Source organism: Camponotus vicinus, unplaced genomic scaffold, assembly GCF_025532165.1.
Source record: "Camponotus vicinus isolate PSW18456_S1 unplaced genomic scaffold, iyCamVici1.0 SCAF_3, whole genome shotgun sequence".
In the NCBI taxonomy this organism is placed as follows: Eukaryota; Metazoa; Arthropoda; class Insecta; order Hymenoptera; family Formicidae; genus Camponotus; species Camponotus vicinus.
In genome coordinates, this window is record NW_028141967.1 from 7,991,338 (window position 1) to 8,003,825 (window position 12,488).

Genomic DNA, 12,488 nt, shown 5'->3' on the forward strand with positions numbered 1-12,488 from the left:
TTATTGAAGCAGTTTCATTTGCTTTGTCGCCACGAGAGGCATTGCGGTAGGGTAATGCATGTGTAATGCAAGAAAAATCCTTTATGACGGCGGAAAAATTCTACAAAAAATAATCTACGCAAAAATTACAAATTCTATTGGAAATAATTTGTACAAGTTTTTATTTATTCGTAGAAATAGTTATTTATTGGTAGAAATATATCTACGCAATAAATACTAAAAATTATAATATTCTAAAACCCAAAAATTGTTGTAAATAGTATTTCATACAAAATACTATAAAATAATATACTAAATACTACATTTATACTATACTATACTAAAATCTACATTTTTTTTATTCTTTTTAGTTTTGCGTATTTATTTTTATTTTTTTTTTTGTAGAATGTTTTCCGCCAGAGTGGTAAGAAAAATTATTTTGTCTACTTGATATAAGAGATGCTTTATTGATTTGTCAATTTCGATAATTTTTTTTTACGTACAAATTGTTTTTCCATGTTTTGATTTTGTTGATGAGTGTATTGTCTCATGCGTAACCTAATATAATAAACTATTGCGTATGAGAGAATTTCGGAGGCATGTTGTGTACAAGGAAAAGAAAATTTATGTGTAGAAAGTACTTCATCGACAGTTAAGTCAAACACATCGAAACGAGAGCAATACTTCGTAAAGCATGCTTCGACTTGGCGGATAAGATTAAAAAATGTTAAATCAGCGTGAATCAGTTTGCCGCGGGATTTCATGTCGACCAACTGAGACACAGGAGAAGGACTTGTTGATTGGGATTTTATAGCTTCTTCGCAACTCACACAGGACTTATATTTCTTAAGTATCTGTTTGCACAAATACCCTACAAGCACAATACCGTAATGTTAACATGTGATTAAAAAGCTGAAAATATTAGCAAAGGAGCGGACATCTCAATAAAAAATTTTTCATACGTACGTTTTTTAATGAAAAAATTTTTTATCGAGATGTATTTTATATACATTGAATATCTACAAACGGAGCAATGTAAGCAATAAATCACTAAGGTTCGATTGCGAGGGGTGTCTGTAATCATAGTCCCTTCAGTTGACTGGTTAACGGGAGACTCAACGGGCATAGCTCCATCATGATGTACAGAATTGATAACAGGGATCATTAAAGACGATTCAGTTGAGGTTTCATTGTTTGTCTCATCGTTTGAGAATCTTGTTGGTACAGCAAGCTTACTAAGCTGTGGATATTTATATGGGACCTTCAATGAAAGAAAATGTGATATTTACGCTTTCACATACTAGTCATTAAATTTATTTCATTAACGAACCTGTGCAATAACGCGTCCACTCTCGTCTCGTTTAATCCATTCGCGAATAATATATTTATCTTCGAAATGCTTGTCACATATCACGTGCGTCGGCTTCAGTTCGACGATCCCAGGAATGATTTCTATCCATTTTTTTAATCGTTCAATGTCCTTTGGTACGCGAAATACAGAACGTTTCGATTTTTCGCTTCTGTTGCCCGTTTTGCATGTCGGCACAGCACATGGCTTTGTCATCGCCAAATAATAATTTGAAAATAAACTAACTAAACGACGCGGATTGAATGACTGAACGGACTCATCATAATTTGTTGGTTACTTTTGCCAACATTACCCGATCGCAACGATCCTCGTGGCGGCAAAGCGAATAAAATTGCTTCAATAAGCAACGTACCCCCACCACTGAAAATTGGGCGAATTTCCAGACCTGTGTATACGACCGTGATTGAGACTCATACGTCCAATACGACGCTTGGATACAGCGACGAGATACGAATACCTATACAACATCAGGATTTGTACACGTTACCGTGCGAAAGCTTTCTTTACATCGAGGGAAGGTTTAATGTGCGTAAAGCGAATGATGAAATGAAGGTTGTATTGGGAAACAATTGCGTCGCATTCATGTTTGATGAGCTTCGATACGAACTCGACGGAGTAGAGATTGATCGCAACAGAAATGTTGGAATAACTTCGACGCTCAAAAATTATGTCTCTCTAACGCACCAGAAAAGTATAAACTTGAAGAACGCTGCGTGGGATTTGACGTACAACGGTGACAAAAATTATTTCAACTATTGCGTACCGCTCAACATGTTGCTGGGATTTTGCGAAGATTATAAACGCGTTGTGATTAACGCTCGTCACGAATTGATTCTGATACGTTCACGCAACGATAATAATTGTCTATTTGGACATCCATCGTCGGAAGCAGAGATTGAATTACTCAAGATACAGTGGCGTATGCCTCATGTAATATTGAACGAGATTAATAAATTGTCGATGTTGCGAATGTTGGAAAGCGGGCGATACTTGAACATGAGTTTCCGATCTTGGGATCTATACGAATTTCCTCTGCTGCATAGCACGACTAAGCATTCGTGGACCGTGAAACCCGCCTCCCAGTTGGAAAAACCACGATACGTGATCTTTGCACTGCAAACTGGTAAAAAGAATTTAGTGCCACAAGATGTTACATTATTCGATGACTGCAAATTGACCAACGTTAAACTCTATTTAAACTCGGAATTTTATCCCTACGATGATTTAAATTTAGATTTTGAAAAAAATAGATTCACCGTCCTATTCAACATGTACTCTCGTTTTCGCAAATCTTATTATGGATGCGATGATGATGCAACGCTATTAACCATTTCAAAGTTTCTACATTGCGGTCCTCTCGCGGTCATTGATTGCTCGCGACAAAACGAGTCTGTCAAAACTGCTACCGTGGACGTGAGAATAGAGTTTGAATGCAGGGAAAATATACCGGCGAATACTACCGCCTATTGTCTCATCTTGCACGATCGGATTGTCGAATATAATCCATTGACCAATGTGGTCCGCAAAATTACATAAGTCAGCAAATATCCCCTCCATTGCATATGAAAAAAATATAAAAGATTGAGATGTTTGACGATCGACATCAGTCTGCGATCGGATCTTGTCATCATGGCTCCACCAACGTTTGTGGATCTACAAGGATTTATCGTTGGCAAAAATTTTGTCGTGAAGGAAGCTGCGGTTCTGAGAAAGGGATCCGTACTTTCTCATTACATTTTTACATGTCCCGAACCATGGCACATGCTCACAAAATCTGAGAGATGCCAGGTTTTATGGCTGATGAAAAATCACCATGGATTATCGTGGAATGATGGACACGTTTCATATTGAAAATCGAAACGTTTAATTACGACGGCGGTGATGGGTGCAACGGGGGAGGATGATGATGCATCACCTCTCGTGTACGTTAAAGGACACGAAAAACGGCAATGGTTAGCTGATATACTGGACAATGATGCGAGAAACGATGTGATTATCGAAACTTTGGATGCAGACTATGAGGATGTAGCTTCTTTAAATAAGTTAGATATTAAGAATACTGTACGTTGTGAAAATCATGTAAAAAATTGCGCTTTACAATATTTAAGATTTATAATTGGTGGTTGAAATATCATGATAATGATTCATCGAATCCATATTTATAATAAATTGATGATGCAATATACTTTTATCGTCTTTCTTATTCTCTCCTTTCTTTCCTCATCTCTATCTATGTACGTGTGCAGTATCGTGTTTCCGTACGTGACACAGCTGCCGCAGATATTGTATTTCGATACTACATTGTGGTACATGATAAAACATTTAAATATTTGATAATTGAATATAGTTTTACGTTTGATAGTCGTTGATTTCCGTTCATCAGTTGTTCATTTCCGTTCGACGAGCGTTCGTTTCCGTTCGACGGGCGTTCAATTACCGTTCAATTACCGTTTATTTCCGTTCGACGAGCGTTCGTTTCCGTTCGACGACCGTTCGATGACCGTTCAATGGGCGTTCATTTCCGTTCGACGAGCGTTCGTTTCTGTTCGATGACCGTTCGACGGTCGTTCATTTCCGTTCGATGACCGTTCAATTACCGTTCGACGGTCGTTCGTTTCCGTTCATTTCCGTTCGACGAGCGTTCGTTTGCGTTCGACAACCGTTCGATGACCGTTCGACGGTCGTTCGTTTCCGTTCGATGACCGTTCGATAGCCGTTCAATTGCCGTTCGACGGGCGTTCGTTTCCGTTCGACGAGCGTTCAATTGCCGTTCAATTACCGTTCGACGGTCGTTCGTTTCCGTTCGATGACCGTTCGACGAGCGTTCGTTTGCGTTCGACAGTCGTTCGATGACCGTTCGATAGCCGTTCGTTTCCGTTCGACGAGCGTTCGATGACCGTTCAATGGGCGTTCATTTCCGTTCGACGAGCGTTCGTTTCCGTTCGATGACCGTTTGACGGTCGTTCATTTCCGTTCGATGACCGTTCAATTATCGTTCGATAGCCGTTCAATGGGCGTTCATTTCCGTTCGATGACCGTTCGACGAGCGTTCGTTTGCGTTCGACAGTCGTTCGTTTCCGTTCGATGATCGTTCGATGACCGTTCGATAGCCGTTCGACAGGCGTTTGATCAGGATTGACGCATTATATTATAATGTTATATTATATCATGCTAATTTGCATGGGAACATGCATACTTTTGTCTTACGACGCGTTTTTGGTAAAGCGATAATGATATGTCCCTATTCTAAAGTTTCGTGCCGAGACGACTGTCTTCTCACAAAGTAGCGATATGATAATATTAATATTATATTATATACCATGTTGAGTTTCATGGGACCGCGTATACTTTTGTCTTACAACGCGTTTTTGACATGGTGATAATGCCACATCTCTACTATAAAATCTCGTGCCGAGACCTCGTTGCCTTGTCATAAAGTTCTGAACAGTGTGCGAGTAAAGTGTTGAAGTATTAGGTATATTAAGTAAAAGAAGTTAAATTAAAAAAAAAATAATAATAATAATGGATCGTACAAACATCTACCCCCAGTGGAAAAGAACATTTTTTGACATCCTGTGCGTTGTGTTCTTAAAACTAACCTTCCTATGGAATGTAAGTATTGAATGTATTATGATTATTTTATAAAAATTGTTAAAATTGTGTATTTTTAAATAAATATTTTTGATATAGTTCCAGGACGAAGTAGAAATTCCAGGCTTCATGAACATAGAGCGTCGACAATGGGTGCGGACGGTGCGTCGGGCTAGGAGAAGCCACTTTTCATATATGTGGGGCGACACCCCGGAGAGTCACCAGGTCGAAGATATTTTCGACCTGCGGCGGCTCTTCGGGGAAGAGCCCCACGAAGAAATAGAAGAGGAACAATGGATCATAGAAGAAGAGGAGCAGGAAGAGGAAGAGGAAAGAGAAGAGGAGGAGGAAGAGGAAAGAGAAGAGGAGGATGGGGAAAGAGAAGAGGAGAATGAGGAGCAGGAGGAGGAGGAAAGAGGAGTGGAGGAACAGGAATGGATCGATAGATGTAAGTGTTTTTTTATAAATCTTATCGTAATATACTTCTATTAACACATCATTTTTTTTCTGTTGCAGGAGCGGCATCCCCCTAGCGCGGCGCATCGCCTCTTCCCCTATATATATATTTTTTATTTTTTTTTATTTTTATATTTTTTTATATTTTATTATATTTTTAAATTTTATATCTTTTATTATATATTAAGCACATACACACACACACACACACACAAAATTGTATTACACACATTTGAAAATAAATTTTATATTTTAATTTAAAAAAAGAAATGTATTTATTTACGTGCCTCTCCTTGCGCTCCCATCCCTTGCGTCTCTCTTGCGCTAGTTGTAAGTCTCGATATCTTCGTTGCGTTCTCTCTCGCGCGTTAGTTGTAAGTCTCGCGCTCTCTCGTTCTCTCTCGCACGCGTTGTTCTCGCGCTATTATCGTTCTAAGTCTCGCGATATTATAGTTCTCTTTTGTATGCGTTCTCTTTGCGCTATCGTTCTCTCTCATTCATATGCTCGTTGCTATCACCCACTCACTTACCTTTGCGTCATCCTTCTCCCACCTATGCAGCATCTTACAATGCGTCGTCCTTGTTCCACGTTGACGTCATCCTTGTCGTATGTTGATGTCGTCCTTGTCACACATTGATGCCGTCCTTGTTGCACTGTCCTCTTCACACACTTTACACTATCCTTTTCACACAACCGTCTTCTTTCCGCGGATCCCCCTTCCCCGCGCGGACCCCCTCGTCCATCGCACGCGCCGCGGATCCCCGCTACCCGCGCGGACCCCCTCGTCCATCGCTCGCGCCGCGGATCCCCCCTTCCCCGCACGTGACGTCATCGTCCCCCGCACGTGACGTCACCCCCCCGCACGTGACGTCATCATCCCCCCCGCGTGGCGTCACCCCCCCGCGTGACGTCACCCCCCCGCCCCTCACCACCCTGAGTTAGAAACCTCCTAGTATCACTACTAATATAAATTAAACTTACCGATCGCAGATATATTTTGGATTCTTGTGTTTGCTCAATTGCGAGCTCACGAGCCGGGATAAGTTCTTGATCCACGCGAAATGTCCTACGTTGTTGCCGTCTTCCACGTATAGCAGATTCACATGCTTGTCCCGCTTCTGCTGCGAAAGACGTATCGGGACAATGCTGTTCTTGTCTTCGATGCTGTACACATTGATCGAAACGTCATTGGCAAGTTCAAAATTTTTTATTTGGTTCACAGTCACTGGAAACTCAATGTCCCGGAGATTCAGCACTGTCGCGTAATGCGGGTACGATGATTCCCGTTTCGCCTTTCTTTCAGCGGGGTATAGTGCGGTGACCACTGCCCACGCGAAACACGCATTGTCTTTAGATTGCACGTTAATCTCCGCTCTTTTCGTCATAATCTCCCGCGGCAATTTAATGTGGCATCCCGCGCGCATAGGATTATACTTATTTATATTTACAGTTAAATTTAGTATTCGCGACAAAGCCCACCCGCTATCGCGTTCTTGAAATTCTTCCAGCGACGCTAGAGTGGGCTCGATAACGCGCCGTTCGTACCACTCGCGTAAATCGGACGTGCGAAAGAGTTCATAGTTTCTCGTATTGATAATTTTATTGGCACGTTTATCTCCGGTCACGAATTCACCATTAAATATTGTGTTCACTTTCACATTATAATGTTTCTTCATAATGTTCTATCACAATGTCTTAGGCGTCCTCGAGAAATTGACGAGGTTCGATGTGATTATAGTTTATCGCCGCACCAGTCGATACGCGACTCTCGAACGCCGTATCAATCTCACGCCACACAAGTCCATTTTGACGCGCGCTACATCCGGCACCCGCGTGTATGAAACGTCTACGTACCGAATTTTTCAACCCTTCGAGGCGCGCGATCCGAGCAATCAGCGATTGTCGATTTCCGATCGATAATCGCGGTCGCTTGATGCGACTTTGCTCTTCCAACGACTCGATGTACGTATCGCATCGTTGCTCCCACACAATGTAATCTTCCAATGAATTCACCAAAGTGGATTGCTCTCGCAAATTTTGTTCCTCCATATTGTAACACACTTGCGAAATTTAGCGTTTCCAATGACTGTTCTGATGTACTTTTTAGCGAAAATAATGGCGGGGTGTGCCTCTTTATCATGATTTATATCCTGTCTCATACATTGTTTTATCATCGAACATTCTAGAATGATTTCATCTTACAAAAAATTCCCCGGAGTAGCGTGTGCAATTTAACCTTGATAATTTCATGTTTTGTCACGTACATTTGAAAAATCTAACGTGATTGCATCAGGAGCAGCCGTAAATCGGCGCTCGATTTTAGCGCATTCAGCTAAATCTTTGTCTAGGGGTGATGCGCATTTCAACCTTGGCGGTTATTTTTTTCGCGACTTGTCACGTACATTTGAAAAATCTAACGTGATTGCATCAGGAGCAGCAGTACATCGGCGCTTGATTTTAGCGCATTCAGCTAAATCTTTGTTCTGATGCGCAATTTAACCTTGAAAATTTCGCGATTTGTCACCTATAATTCGCATCGGGAGCAGCCGTACATCGGCGCTTGAAAATTTTTGTTATATTCAGCTAAATCTTTGTTCTGAGGATGATGTCATCGCAGCCGTACATCGGCGCGACAAAATTTTAGAGGAAATTAAAATGATGCGTCGGCAATAATCCCCTCTACATCGCAATTTGAGATACTATTTGAATTGATATTAATTCTAATACGATCAGTATTACATCAATCGCGCGTGTAAAAGGTTCACTGCTGAAGAAATCAACATGAATTTTTACGTTCCGATTCGAAACGGTGAAACTCCACCGTGTAAGAAGCAAAAATATGACACGTAAGTTTCGATCGTTTAAAAATTTTGTTATTTATTAAAATTTTCTTAAATATTGGTCTAATTTATATATATTTTTATAGCATTCAGCTTCGTCGTGCGGCTCGCATACTTGGAAGAAGATACGCTCTAACCCCGACGTCGTATAAATATTTGGACATTGGAATAAGCGTTGGAGCTGTATCGTACGTGGAGCTGATTCTCGGCGATAATCGAGGCAATCAAATAGTGTTGCCTTTTTCAACGTGGAATTTGTTGATGCAGAAACAAGCAGACATTGACTGTTTTCTACAATCGACTGCTCTCCCATTAAGGATTGGAGATCTAACGATCGAAATGCATCAATCGAAAATTGTAAAACTCACATTATGTGACAATTCTTTGTATATGAAACCACAAACATTATTACATTTATTTAATTTTGAAAATTTTATCGATCATATGCACAATTGGTTATGCGAGAATCCTATCTCGTAAATGAAAAATTTAAACAATTTGAAACTGTATTACAACGTAACAATATTACTACTGTATGCGATGCTGTAAAAACGATACGCGAGAGTGATGTCTTTAACAGCGAATCATTAATTGATTGTGAATTATTAACATGTGCTGTAAATGATATTCTTTACGATGCGTGCAATAAATAATTATTTTTATTCCATCTGTGATTTTAATTCTTTCCTTCCATATAAATAAGAATAGTTGATACTTTTCTCAACACGCTCCGCTAAAGATGTAGAGAAATGCTGAGGTAGATGAGACGTGATGCTCTAGTTGGAATAAGATAAAAGATATTAAAAGATATATAATGAAGAGGAATCTGCAGCATTAGAATATTATTTCTTTCGTTGTTCTTTGCGTTTCATTAGTCTTGTGTTCTTCTGTGTCTCGTTGGTCTTGTGTTTTGCTGGTCACGTATAATGGCTGAAGAAGACGTTATTATAATCGATGATGATACGGATGATGATGATTATTGGATGGAGAGAGAGACAGAGAGAGGAGAGAAATGGAGAGAGAGAGAGAGGAGAAAGAAATGGATGAGATGGAGAGAGAGAGAGAGAGAGGAGAGAGAAATGGAGGAGGAATCATCCGATGGGGAACCTGATTTCCGTTTTCGGATTAGTCAAGATGAAAAATTACTTCGATTAGAGCGGGAACAACTTTCAAAGAAGAATCTGGAAACTTCAATCGTTCAGTTTATAAGAAAGCAAGAGCTCGGCTTGGAAAAACCTTGCACAAATTCGTTGAGGACATTTCTCCTAGCTCGAGAAATATGTGCGCGAGAATTTGTAAAATATCATGGATGTAAATGTTTCAATATAGAACCTAATCATTCTAAAGTAAAATGTATTGGAAACAAACTGCGCGTGAAAATCTCGAATTAATAGAAGATTTTGAAAAACTGGAAGAAGATGAGCATGAGAATATACTACGGCGGAAATTGGAAACGTTGAAGGTAAAATATTTTTGTCGATATGTAATAAATTTAAAACACCAAATTAATATGTTTGATTTTAGAGTTTACGCGATGATATGAATGGCCGACGAGAGGATAAACAGATATGTGAATCCAAACCTGCATCAAAATATAAATTGTGCGTATTGTATAACGATGAATGGAAAATGCCATGGAAAGTATTGTAAGTAACTTTCAATTTATAATATATCAGAAAGTATCTTAAAATAAATAATTAAATAATTTAAAAAATAATGAAATGTATTTCTGTTTTAGGAGCGGCATCCCTCAGTCCGGCGCATCGCCCCCTCCCCTATATTAAATTTTAATTATTTTTATATTTTTATTATTATTACTTTTATATTTTATATTATTATTATTATATTTTTTTATTATTATTCTTAATTTTAAGTACACACACACACACACACAAATTGTATAGTACATGCACACATTTTAAAATAAATTTTATATATTTATATTTTGTAATTTATAAAAAAATTGCAGTTATTTACGCGCCTTTCCCTTGCGCTCCCATCCCTTGCGCTATCTCTCTCGCGCGTTAGTTGTAAGTCTCGCGATATCTTCGTTGCGTTCTCTCTCGCGCGTTAATCTTAAGTTCTCTCTATCTTCGTCACTGTTCTTTCGCGCTATCTCTTGCTCTCGCGCTTAGATAGAATAAGTAATCTCTCTCGTACTCGCTATGACACAAAAAAAATGTACACACTTGTGGGCCCGGGGGCCAAGAGGGCCATCGGTCGTAGAGCGGCGGAGTGGGTCCTCGTGGACTGGCAACGGCAATTAGCCGGGCCGGCCCACGAGAGTCAAAGAGTGGTGGAGGCCGTTCTCCCTGTATTCAGGGAGTGGATGGGGAGGACCTGGGGGCGCATCATCTTCCGGGTGGCGCAGGTGATGACCGGGCATGGTTGCTTCGGTTGTTACCTGTGCCGCATCGGGAGGGAAGCGACCCCTGGGTACCACCACTGCAGTGGGGACCGGGACACGGCACAGCACACTCTCGAGGCCTGTCCGGCATGGGAGGTGCAGCGCCGTGCCCTGGTTGCGGTGGTGGGGGAGGATCTCTCCTTCTGCGCCGTGGTGCGGGCTATGGTGCGGGGGGAGGAGCAGTGGCGGGCAGTGGCCTCTTTCTGTGAAGAGGTCATGCGGAGTAAGGAGGAGGCGGAGAGGGACCGGCGGATGATGCCCCCCTCGGCGGGGACGCGAGGAGAGGCGGCTGCAGCCAGGAGGACCCGGCGAGGGAGGAGGAGGCTTCTTGGGCCTCTGGCCCCCCCGCGGGATGTGACCTGAGTGGGGGAGGAGCCTCTTTTGAGGCTATTCTCCCCCCTCACTGCAAAGAACGAGGAGGTAAGCGGGGCGTACATGGGGGGAGGTTTCTGGGGCTGCGGGAGGTCCTGTGACCTATTCGTGCGGCCCCCCTCCTCCCCCCCGCCCCGCCCAGCAGTGGAAGAGGCCCCGTGTCTGAGGACTACGGCGAGGGGTACCCGGGGGAGCGGGGAATCTCCTACCGGGACAGACCCCAGGAGGCGGTGCCGGGAGGTGGACGGGTGCCCTCCCTCCCGGCTACAACGAGGGAACGCGGTGGGGGGGTCGCGGAAGAGTGCCGGTGGCGTACCCGTGGCCCCCCCGTGTCACCGCCGTGGAGGACACCCGCAGGGGTTTTAGCCGGTAAGAGTCCGGCATAATCCCCTCTCCCTCCCCAGGGAGAGGGGGTATCCATGAGGATTTCCCCTGCGTACAAAAAAAAAAGAAACCTAGTATACCTACTACATTATACAAATATTAAGATATCAAAGGCGTATAAGAGCCAAACGCGGGTGATCGTGTGACAGTTTCACAGAAAATTAATTTTTCTGTGAAACTAATATTTGTGCACAGGGCACGGATTTATCTTGGTTAAACCAAGTAAAATTTATAATCTCAATTCGAGATTCTTATAATACCCCTCTTACCCCCCAAAGAAGTTATAGGCGAGAAAAATATCACCCGCGTTTGGCTCTTATACGCCTTTGATATCTTAATATTTGTATATTTGCAATTTAGAGCCTTACTAACTACCCTTCTTAATTATTTCCTATAGATTAATTTAGTTGAAATAGATTTAATAATTAAATTTAAATTATAGCGTATAAAGAAAGCTATTTCCACTAGTTATGATTCTGTAAATGAATTTTAAGTAAAGCATTTCAAAGCATAACATACAGCACACAAAGATTGCATACACATTGCAGCAATCTTTCACCGCAATATTGTAACGTTGCAAATTCACTGCAAAATGTTGCTGCACCATTATTGTGGGATTGCAGCAACGTTAAAATGTCCGCTTTTAGGAATATTGCAATGTAAGATTGTGGCAATGTTACGGTGCAACGTATTTGTAATATTAAAACGCGTTTTGCTACAAATGCAGACACCGTTTTAAATTTAATAAATAAACTTTGTAAATATAAAAAAATGTTTAAGAAAGATAGGAAAAAATGCCTTTAAAAAAACATCTATTAGTGCTTTTTATTAGATGTTTCTTAAATATTTATCTCAATATATACATACAATTATTTTACATACATTCGACACCAGAATATTTTAATTCGTGCAATAAATGAACTATTTCCTATTTACCCATTCAATTGAGAAAAATCTGTTTAATATTCTGAAACCCAATGAGAGATCCAGATTATTAAACAAATTATTTGTTTAATAATCTAGATCCCTCATTAGGATTCAGAATATTAAATAAACCAAGTCAGTTTATCAGAAATTAAACTGACACAA